This window comes from Ostrinia nubilalis, chromosome 9 (genome assembly GCF_963855985.1).
Source record: "Ostrinia nubilalis chromosome 9, ilOstNubi1.1, whole genome shotgun sequence".
NCBI classification, from domain to species: Eukaryota; Metazoa; Arthropoda; class Insecta; order Lepidoptera; family Crambidae; genus Ostrinia; species Ostrinia nubilalis.
In genome coordinates this window covers 3,103,402-3,115,010 of record NC_087096.1, presented here as the reverse complement: position 1 = coordinate 3,115,010, position 11,609 = coordinate 3,103,402, and the positions used below count along the sequence as shown (strand labels likewise).

At 35.0% G+C, this 11,609-nt stretch overlaps 1 long non-coding RNA gene across 1 annotated transcript; it reads left to right on the top strand.

Annotated features, from left to right (window-relative positions):
• Positions 1-506: 506 nt before the first annotated feature.
• On the top strand, positions 507-1,421 carry LOC135074907 (uncharacterized). Its single transcript, XR_010257905.1, has 2 exons — positions 507-737; positions 1,259-1,421. It is a non-coding gene; the product is annotated as an uncharacterized LOC135074907 (long non-coding RNA).
• Positions 1,422-11,609: the final 10,188 nt, after the last annotated feature.

Here is an 11,609-nt window from a genome sequence, read left to right as displayed (position 1 = left end):
ATCCACTGAGCTGCAACCGTTAATAGGATCGTGAGCCACTATGATAAACTAGACCTTTGAATTCTAACGTATGAGCGTTTCAGTGGTTTGATTAACTAAGTATAGATCCGGAAGACGGAGAGAATGCATTCATTTTATAGCTTAGCAACTGTTTGCGTTTAATTGTACTAGCCTTTAGGGCGTTTAGGGGTTGTCAGTATTATCTAATGACATTCTAACTAAGTAATCTTTATATTAAAAAACACCTAACACGCACAAATTAGTAGGTTTTGTTATAAAATAATTATCTATCTATGCCCGTTTTCACCATCGATCCCTAATTTTTAAGTGACCCCTATGCAAAAAAAAAATCATGTTATGTGTTACCATTTCTTTCTTGTCGTGTCGACAACAAACCTACACAGCGTCAGCCCAAAACTCCGCCACAAGAATGGCGTTGTCAGTAGGATTCACTTAAAAATTACGGATTGATGGTGAAAACGGGTATTACTCCATATTGTAGGCTCAGAATACGGAACAAACCAGAAACCGTCAACGGGCGTAAATGTGTATTCATATAAATTACTCCAAAACGCACTAATTTGACTTTAGAGCAATTAGTCAATGGCCGGCGCGCGCATTGTTTACATATCCGTCAGATTGACACTTTATAATTAAATTATGCCGTCTTGTGCCGTTCCAACATGTAAGAATGCTACTGGAATTACGAAGAAAGTGCATGGGATCATGTTTTATCCGTAAGTAGCACATTTCCAATTCATTTTAATTAAATAATAATTTTCAAAAAAAATCACGGTTGTATTTTGTAAGTGTTGCCACAGGTCAACGGAATATTTTACCCTACTTTTTTATATTGAATTACATTTGTCTATAAAAAATTCACGCGTTAATTTTGTTAGCGTTACCACAGAATAATGGAATATTTTCCCCATCCTTATTGTTTTAATTAGTTTTTAGTGTATTTTCATCCATGACAATATGACAACCTGATTAATTAAATTATAAGTGCCACTTGTGGTCTAATCTGAATAAATATTTTTGATTTTGATTTGATTTTAATATTTGAATTAATTTATAATATTACCTACTCCCTAAATAATGAGGAGATAATAAATTACTATCGTGAATTTCATACTTTCCCATTTATTCAAAAGTAAGGCATTGGTATCAACAGATCAGCAGCAGCAATATTTGTATATTTAATAATAATTTTAAGTAATTAATTATTGCTTACATACTTACTCTGATTTTCTTTCAGGATACACAGCCAGAGTTGCCTCGCAATCAAATTCAAGTATTGGTGATGTTTTTGATTTGGATTCTGTTTTTGACTCCAAGAAAAGTTAAACTAAAAGCACTACTGCGCCGTAAACAAATGTTTTGTTGTCGATATGTTTACATAATAAAGAACCTTAAGTTTATTTTTTGTTTTACTTGGCATTCTAAAATTTATATTCGACTTTTGTAATTGACTTTTAAATAACATATTATACCTACATGTAGTATATTACACTATTTAATAGAAATAAATAATCATCTACACTTAGTTACTTCGGAGTAAAAATTAAATTCATAGGTAGGTAGGTACTATCTATGCCTATGGCCAGTCATGTCGTCTCGTTCTATCGCAAAGAATCACCATTTGATGAGAGCGAGAGCAAAAACGGAAATGGATAGTTAATATACTGTGGCCGTCCGTGTGTACTTATTTCACTTACTTATTTTTTACTTGTTTAACATCTCATTAAAAAATTACATAATTTTACCCCGAAAATGGGGGTGTCACACGGCGCTAGTAACACTATAGGGGGTAGAGGGGCGCGGGAGGGGAAGTATTTTGGACACAAGTTGCCGCGTAGAAATGTTATCGAACACTCCTTCTGGTTTGTTCTGTATTCTGAGATTGTAGGTAATCCACTTAGCGGAAGTAAGCAAGTTACAACGTAATTTGGATTAAAAAAAATCTAATTAAAACAGCAGTGACAAAATTAAAAGATTATTAAAACGCCTCAGACATTACTTAATCTATAAAGAACTAGCTTTCCGCCCGCGGCTTCGCCCGCGTGGAATTTTGTCTGTCACAGAAAAACTTTATCGCGCGCGTCCCTGTTTCAAAAACCGGGATAAAAACTATCCTATGTTCTTTCCCGGGACTCAAACTATCTCTATGCCAAATTTCATCAAAATCGGTTGCGAGGTTTAAGCGGGAAAGCGTAACAGACAGACAGACAGACAGAGTTACTTTCGCATTTATAATATTAGTTGGGATGTAGGATTTGTAGAGGAAACAAACTGTATCCGGATGTAATGGTTGCTCAAGCGCGCCGCCGCACATTGGGACACTAGTGGCGACTGCAAGTGGTGGCCACGTCCAAATTGTTAAGAATGCACAAAGCTTTCGAGTCGCCACATTTTGGTTACAAGCAATAACACACTGAGCCACTACTCGTTAATTTATTTTATTTCATTTATTTATTCCAAAAACAAAATACATTGTATGGGAAAATTAAGTACTTCGACATTAAAATTCACATAAATCAATACAATTAAAATAAAATTAATCTAATTTAACCCTAAGATTATTATAGATCGGTATGTAACATTACGTGCTCCCATGTGTGTTTTATATGTATTTTTTAAAATATTTTATCTTTATTGGAAAACACTAATTAATTCGAGTTGTCTGCCTTGTTAATCTTCACACTACTTTTGTGTGGAAAGGTCATCGCTTTAATAAATTCATAGTTTATTTTGATTCGATGTTATACGGTAGTTTGATAGTTAAAATATAAGGAAGAAGAAGGCCTATTGTGAAACCGACGATGGCCCTTGTGGCTGCGAGTGGTGGCCTAGTGTGCGGCAACACTAATGCTCAATCTTAAAGTCAGATCCTGGATAAATTACTTTAACATAAAGCTATCTGACCCGCCGTCCGGGAAGCCACCGATTTGCGAATTGCACAAAACGAACGGCGACAGGTATGTCGGTCGGTTTGATTGATAAGTGATATTTCCGACAGGGAATTGCATTTTTAGACGGTTACGAAAAGCATGCTGACTTAAAAAGTAATGTAGTTATTTAAATCACTCACAATTATTGAAACAGCTTAATTAATATTACATTATCCCTCTCTCATCATGACCACCTACATGAAATACTATTAAGAATGAGCTAATTTTATGAATGCAAATGGAAAAGTTCCGAATATTTTTCTAAAGTTTTGTTTGGTACAATATGGCTCGCCGTATGATTCGAGTACTGGAACTCTATCTTATGAAACTTAGGTGCGTGCCCGCCTATGTTTTACATTACATACGTTGTGGATAAAAAAGAAACTTTTCAGTGTGACTCGATGTTGTATTGCTATGAGTTTGATATATTAAATCACACATGCCCAAAATGTAGTCTGTGTCGAAACGAGTGCAATAAATATTATTTATTAATTGGTCTACTATACCTCCCATTCATCACCTCCGAAGTATGAGGCGACTGAGCAACATCCGTGCACCTGCAATCCACACGCGTTCGCGGTAGTGCTGCCAAGATATCGATAAATAAGGTATCGCTAAATGGCATTCTATATCAGTTGCAATATATGACCTCTATTGAATGCATCGACCCTTGACAATAAGTGATAAATCAGAGAAACCCTGGATTCATTTGTTATGATATAAAAATTCCAAAACTACCTGTCTTATTGCGATTTTAATAAATATAGGCTGACAAAGGTGATTAAGTTTTTTGCCCCATTTCTTCTCAAAACTTGTCGATATGTTGCCCCAAAAGTGGTGGCAGGGCAAGCTATACTCATATTTGGGACGTTATAAGAGTCCTGAAAAAAGCCTACATACTAATAGGTACATAATTTGATTTGAGACAATAAATAATGATAATAATATGTAATGCAGGATTTGTTAAATTTCTTATCGTATCACATGATCTTTAATCGCCAATGACGTTTAGGGGAGCAGTGAGTATCTTCACTAGTATTGAATTTAAAATGTTATAACTAGGTTGGATGAAACACTAGAGGTAAATTTATAGATAAATTTTATTATTTATTAAGTCTAGATTAAGGGTCACGATAGTACCTATCGATGAACCATTCTTTCGCAGCACTACTTCGCGGAAAAACGAATCGAAAAACACATCTAGATCCCATTCAAGTCAATCGCTTATCATAAAATTAATGATCACTGGTCGAAGTTATGCGCACATAAATGTTTACTGAAAACATAAATCGGATCGGCCGCTTTGATTTTTCATCATTTTCTTACCTTTACGGTTTCTTGTGGATGCCGTGCGTAGGGATGGAATAAATTGAACGAGTGAACGAATGATCATAACATTTTTATGTTTTTTTTTTAATTTATCAATTTCTACGTGCAAAAATATAAGTGAGAATATTAATTAAATAGGTAGCGTAAAAAAGATGTTAGTACAAAGATAATATCTAAGAAGTAATATAAACAGCAATACTTACTGCAGCTCTGTAAAAATACTTAAAATCAGAAAATGAATAAGAAATTAATATTATTTTACTGCTAAATTATTGATGGCAAGTGAAGATTCAATATCTTAGAAGTCTCTCCATGAATTTACTTGTCACAAAACGTGATGTTAAATTCATAGAAAATAGAAATGGAAGGCACGATTTGTCATGGAATGTTCCTAAAGTGGAAAAGTTTATGGGCTTTGATGAAAATTGAAACAGGATCCGGGTTTGCAAACTTAAATGAGAAACCACGTCGTAGTTGTGTTTATTTTTTGGTATATTTTAGGACAGATTCATGCTATTACTTTATGTTACCCCTCATTAAAATAATGAAAAATGGTCCTTTCTACGTAGGGAAAAAATTGACACCACCTTCATAATTTTTGATATAATTGAATATAATGCTCAATGCAAAAATGTTTCTTATTCTTCAAAAATCTTAAATTAATCCTATGAAGAAAATAGAGATGACATGGAAATAATATTTTTACTGGCAAGTGGATAACAGCTTACGTGAAGGATTTGAGGAATTGAGAGAAAAACACCCACTTTACCCAGTTATGGAAAGAGATTTACCCAGATACTGTAGGATTCGCATTCCGACACATTCGAGTCTTTCGACCGATCGAATCTACTCGTATAACGAATGTAACCTCAGGAGGCCTTAGAGTATTTAAAATACGCCTTCAAAGTAACATTTATGTATTCAAACGAATAACATCCTTCAAGTGTCGCCGCTGATGACTCTGTAAATATTTATGCTCTGACTTAGGATGCAAAATAAATGTAGGGAGTCGCTGATGGCCTGCGACGGAAAATATGTTGCCGCTGGATTTCCTTTATGAATTGGTTATTTAACTTAGGGCTGTTCGGTACTTGTTAGGTTGGAAATGTTTATGGAAATTACAACAGATTCTTTTAAAAAGATTCATATTTCCGCCAGAGTTAATTTATACTAGTAGAATTCCAAAATTAGAAGTGATGTAGGTAAACAAGGCGACTGACTAACATGAGGCGGGAAGCACCTGGATGCGGGTAGCGCAGGAACGGTCTTTGTAGAAATCCGTGAGGGGAGGCTTTTGTCCAGAAGTAGACAAAATTTGGTTGAAACGACATGTTCCTGTGTCAATTTTTTCACAACAACCAGACAGAATGGAAATTAATCATTAAACAATGCTTTGTTTTTATACCTTCGTAATCCAAGGAACGCGAGTTCGATACCTGCCGCCGCTGGACTATTGTGGTGAATCCACTCGTGACAGAAGCATATTTAGCTCACCACGAGGGGTTAGCTGGATTATGAGAAATTTTAAAATTACTTTTCTTTAAAAAAACTTTAGATTCTAATGTGATACAAGATGTATGTTATCCCAGTTTCACTCTAGACATCCCAATGGTCGCGCGTCCGAAAGTGAAACGTTCGGGATTGCTGAATGAGCTGTACATTAGGTGTCCGGCCGGACAGCTCAATCGGCGCATTCATTGTGTCAACAATGCACATCCAGTAACGTATAGTGAAGGTGTGACTTTCTAATAGCTTTAACTTCAAGGCGGCAATTGACGGAAGATTTGCGAGAGGATTGTAAACCACTTAATTTAATTTAAATAATATCTTAAATTCCACTTACGATTTTTTTTAATTTAGAATAAGGCATATTATGTAGGTATTTGGATGATGATGATCTTTTTCTACGAGATGAGAGAAGAAATATCTTGTCCTGGCAATGATGCATATCCAAACTCTACAAAGAAACATGCTGAGTCGATGTTATACTGAATAAACCTATAATAAACATTTAGCTTCATAATCCGTTCCGTATTACATAATTTTATAACAAAGTTTTGAGATATAATTCTCAGCTAGATTCTGCCTTAGAGTATGCCCTATGAGTCTACATATTCAAATTTAACCAATCAAAAGCTCTAATCTATGCTTGAAACTGAATTGAGTTTTGACCTGTATTAATTAAAGCTGTTTCTTACCCTGAAATCAATTGTTTTGGTGAGCATTGATCGTTCAGCATGGAAAGCATTGGGGGAGGCCTATGTTCAGCAGTGGACGTCCTATAGCTGAAATGATGATGATGATGATGATCGTTCAGTTATAAAACAATTTAATAAGGCTTAGTAGGCTCTTGGACAGACGTCACAAAAAGTCGACTATCACAAGCAATCCGTAAACATATCAAAGGCTATCTAATCTCTGATCTAACTGGAAGATCGCTCGGCTATCGAGTCAAATTACTCCGGTAAGTATAAACTCGCGCGAAATGTATTATGGATGCACCTGTCGCGAGCCGCGATATGTTCCGTCGTCTAACACAGCTCCGAAGTCTCCAAATGGGCAAAACCCCGGTTGACATCACACCAGATTAACGACAGTGTTTTTAGATATTTTTCTTACAACATAATGTCAATTAGGCCAAACGGATTTGGTTGCAAGTTAAAAAAAAGGTGTTCAGTGGTTATAGCCAGTGTTTCTTACCAATGGTGTCATGCCTATTTTACTATTGATCCCTGCTAATCACTTGGGTTGTGACAGCTCTGGTGGTCTATAGGTACTTTAAGGGCAGAATCAAACATAAACAGAGAGTTAAGGTTCTTGCTGTTTCTAAGTTTGGTTTGAGGAGTGAAATAAGAATCCTGTTACCACAGAGTCCTCAGATTACTTATAACTTCGCATTCTGTCACTTTGGCAACTTCATTATTATCCAACATTCTGTGGATGTCGTGGCAACCTTTAATAATGGCAACACCTTAGCATAATTATGTACAAGGAAACTGTGAATGTATGGTGTCCTTAAATAAATAAACTTAGGAACATTCACACATTAGGTACTAAAATACCCATAGTTCATAAAACGTTACAGCCAATTTCGCAGTTGCAATCAACTACCTAAGTAATGTTATATTTTAAAACCTGTCAACTCTACATCCAGTACATATCCAGGCATCGACTAATGGTGATCTTAGCTGATTGATTCCACTGTCAAATGTGTGTTAAAATGACTGGCGGCAGACACAACAGATAATTTATTAAAGTATAAATTCATAACCGACTTTGCTCCGTATACGCGTCAGCTACATGTCAATTTCTTTCGTGCGATAGATAAGACCCCCGATAAGCATATATGTCGGAAACTTCATCTTGGAAAATGTGATTTTTTCCACACATATTGTACGTAATTGGACGGCTATGTGCCCTTAATGAATTGTTCGCTGACTATCTGATTAGATTGATTAATCATTGGCTACTGGGTGCGTTGAGTTTAATTGGTGTGCTTTTTTAAAGATAAATCGCTGAGATGTGTGGTACAGAGTACAGGGCTGGAGGCTGGGAACGTCGTCGGAATACCTGTTATGTGATCGCCGCGGGTTTGTTTGCAAAAGGGCATAATATTGATAGCCATCGTTCGCCATAAGAAGTCTAAAAGGCAGGCTCATAATAATATACTGATTACTTAAGAACATACTGGGCCAAAATAGAAAGAAAAGAAAGAAATAAAAATTGTTTATTTAATAGATGTCATGTTGTGATGTTCGAATGAAAAACTTTAACTTGGCTCAGATATTATTTTGAAATAATATAGAAGTTTAAAGGAAGGAAACAAAGCTAAGTAGTGATATTAGGATACAAGAAGACCATACATTTTCCTTAACTAAATACAAGGTCACTGAAACATGCGCTTCGGGAAATTTCAGTATTTGGTAATTTTGTTTTCGTGTATGTATATTTTCAGTTATGTTTTAAAATAATTTAACATAATGAAATCATGTAGTACTTACCTAAAGACTTTATATTTGTTTAGCGCAAGTTCCGTGAAATCATTCTTGCTTATAAACATTCAACTCCTAAAAAATATTACAAAACTGCAATACAAGTTGTTCGTTGGCTTTCCCTATAAATAAAATTAGCCTTCTATTCTTACCGCTATAGATTAATATAATAGTGGCTCGTGCTCGGTATAACTCAGCTGCGCCAGCTAATTTATAATTTACCTCGCAGATATCGTGACTAACGGTGGCTGTTAATGCTATAGCAGATGTACAATTAAAAATGAGAGAGGGTTTTGGTCCATGTTGTTGAGTAGATTTGATTTGAAAAGAGTTCATCCGAATTTCGCCTTTGAAATGTATTAATATTGCAAGTTAAGTTAATTATGTAAACCCTAGTCTTCCTAATATAAATAAATGAATAAGAAATTAACAATAAATTAATGAATGTTTTGTTCCTTTCTGAAAAACATAAACAAGTTGTCCTGCCTTTTTGCAGAGTAAATACAAATGAGTAGGTCATCTTCATAGAAACGCACCGAGCGCGGTTTGTATGTGAGCGCGCCAATACGTATGCGGCGCGCACGCACACACTGACAAAATTCGGGGCAACTCACCGCTAATCAACGCTAATTACAATAAGAAACAATTTTTCTTCGTTTGTTCCATGACATCTATGGAGAGAGAGAGTATAGAGCAGATTAGACTCGTTACATTTTGAGAGACTATAGTCATTCATTTAGCAAATTAAAGACAGTTTCTTTACTTCATCCTATGGGTGGTCGGTCATAGGTGTACAAAACCATGATAATGGAAATACAGTGAAGAACGGATAACAATTTTTGGTGAAAAAATAAAATATTAAAAATAAAATAAAATATAAATAAAAATTATGTCTCGGATTTGTTAGTAACCTAGAGCTAGAGCCAAGCCAAGAAACAAACATTTCTTAACACAATGTTTGGTCATTTTCTCATCACTGATCACAATCACAAGTTAAACAGAGCTTATTTATTTGCGCATGTCTGGCGTAATTCTCTGACAGCTGAAGATCCAGCACCAGACCGCCCAGTTCCGGGCTCGGAGACGACGGTGTCGCATTAATCACGATTTGAGCTGAGCGGTGGGCAGTGCGCATCGCTGCGTGCGAGTTGGGCCACTAAAATAGAATATTAAAACAAAATAGAATTTTACTAGACTAGATGTAAATGTGGAATTATACCTACACTATGTAAAAATTAAACAAGGTTATTAAACGGGTATTAAGCAAATGTTCTTAAGGGACCAACATCGGAATCTCAAAGATTTTTGTGTGACAAATTGTGCAATTAGTAATTATTACAGCTTGGCTTATGCTTTTTTTATGAAATTCACGAACTCACAGTGTAGCGGCCAGATAGTAATAATTACACAACAATCAACCCAAAAGAGTAGTTTATGGTAGTAGTTGTAGCTGAGTTGCTTTACTAGTCTTGGTCTCTAGTTTTCTGGCGCTTTATTGATTGGTTTGCATGCAGTTTCTAGTGATTATGATTTCTTTGCTTAATTTACATCGTTTTTAACAACCATCGTCTAATATTATTTTTGGTGTAACCTTAATAGGCTATGATTTCTCTAGTTTCGGAGCCCGTCATAAGAGATGGAACTAGTCTGGCAAATGGGCGTAAACATCAATCATTAGGTCGATATGCATCGCCCAAGCGGCTGTACACGCCACTTTACTCAGCATACAACCGGCATACACTCTTGAGTATTACGAGTATGATATGCTCAAAACTCTATGCAAAGCATAGTAGCTTTAAGTTGAATTTCAATATTTATATTTTCATTATTATATTTATTTTGTCTACATTTGTGGACATGTTGATAAAGAGTAGATCTTGAGTGTTAACAACTTTAGTTTTGATTCACATAAACAAACATAATTAGGTAACTATCCTAAGTACAGTCGCGGAATGAAAAGGTTCGTCACCTTAGTGTCGGTTTTCGCTTGCACTAGATACTGTAAGAGTCAAACCTGCCAACATAACCGTGCAAGAAACATTGCTGCTAATATTTAAATAAATATGACGTTTGCTAACGAATAAGGTTTTGCTTGTTTATTTTTCTATCCCATTAGTGCAATATTACAAAATGTAGTTTTTAATTTATTTAATAGATAATGGCAGGTTGAACCAACAAGAAGGTTTTAGTTTATCAATCATAATAATCTTCTTGACAAGTTAAATCGTCAAACAACTTTGATCTGGATAATTTTGAACTCTACTGACGAACAGTTAAAGATTATTTTCTCTAACTCGAGATTATTCTGTAACATAGTTTCAAAAGGTAATTATTATGTGCTCGCGATTCGTTGAAGGAATCAATTTGAAAACTGACGAACCTTTTCATTCCGTGACTGTACATAACTTTACGCCCATTTGCCAGACGTGTAAAAGTGCTTTTTTAAAGCCTACTTGCAGAAATAAATGAGTTTTACTGAGTTTTTTACTGAGTTTTTAATCCAGCTTGGAACGTTTACTGATACATCGATTTATATTGTGACTTACAATATGAATTAAATAGTCTTTTACTAGTAGATAATTATAAAACACTATCCATTACGATCTAACCACGAGTATACCCAACATGTTCTGTAATAGACTATGAGATTGTGTTGGTAGATTTCTCCTAGATTTTAAACAGGCAATCTAGCAAGACAAGCTTAGAGTCACTTATCTTTCAATTTTCTAAGCTAAAGATACATCGATATTTAAGTAATGATGACTATCAATTAATAGATAAGAGGCTCTGCAGGTAATATAACATATTATTAATAAGCTTCTCAAGTAAAGGTTTAAGCCTTAGAGTAGTTGCGGAAAGTGTTACGAGTAGATACTTAGATAGATAGGTACTCTTTATTAATCCTTCAAGCTCCGCGAATCTAGACACAATAGATAATCAATTGTTATGACATTAATTAATGCCGTCTGGGACTTAATCGGTTAAACACCATAAAAAATAAAGATATATAAAATATGTATAGAAACGCATATTATTTTAACAATGAACTCATTACTGATGCTTGTATGTTATCCCAAGAGAAATTAATACTACCTTTTTCAATAAAACACTAAATGTAAAACCGAAAGACCACAAATTGTTGGTTTGTTATTAATTATTGTTATTGAATTGATTGAATTAATAACTTGATATAATGTTTGGGATGACTTCTTTGCCGTCGAAACTATAGTTAATTTCTAAGATACTTGAACCAGATTAACTGATACGGTTAATAGCTATAATCAGCTGTAATATCACGTAAAGGTCCCATGAAAAAAGGTTGCAGGCATGCGGGCAA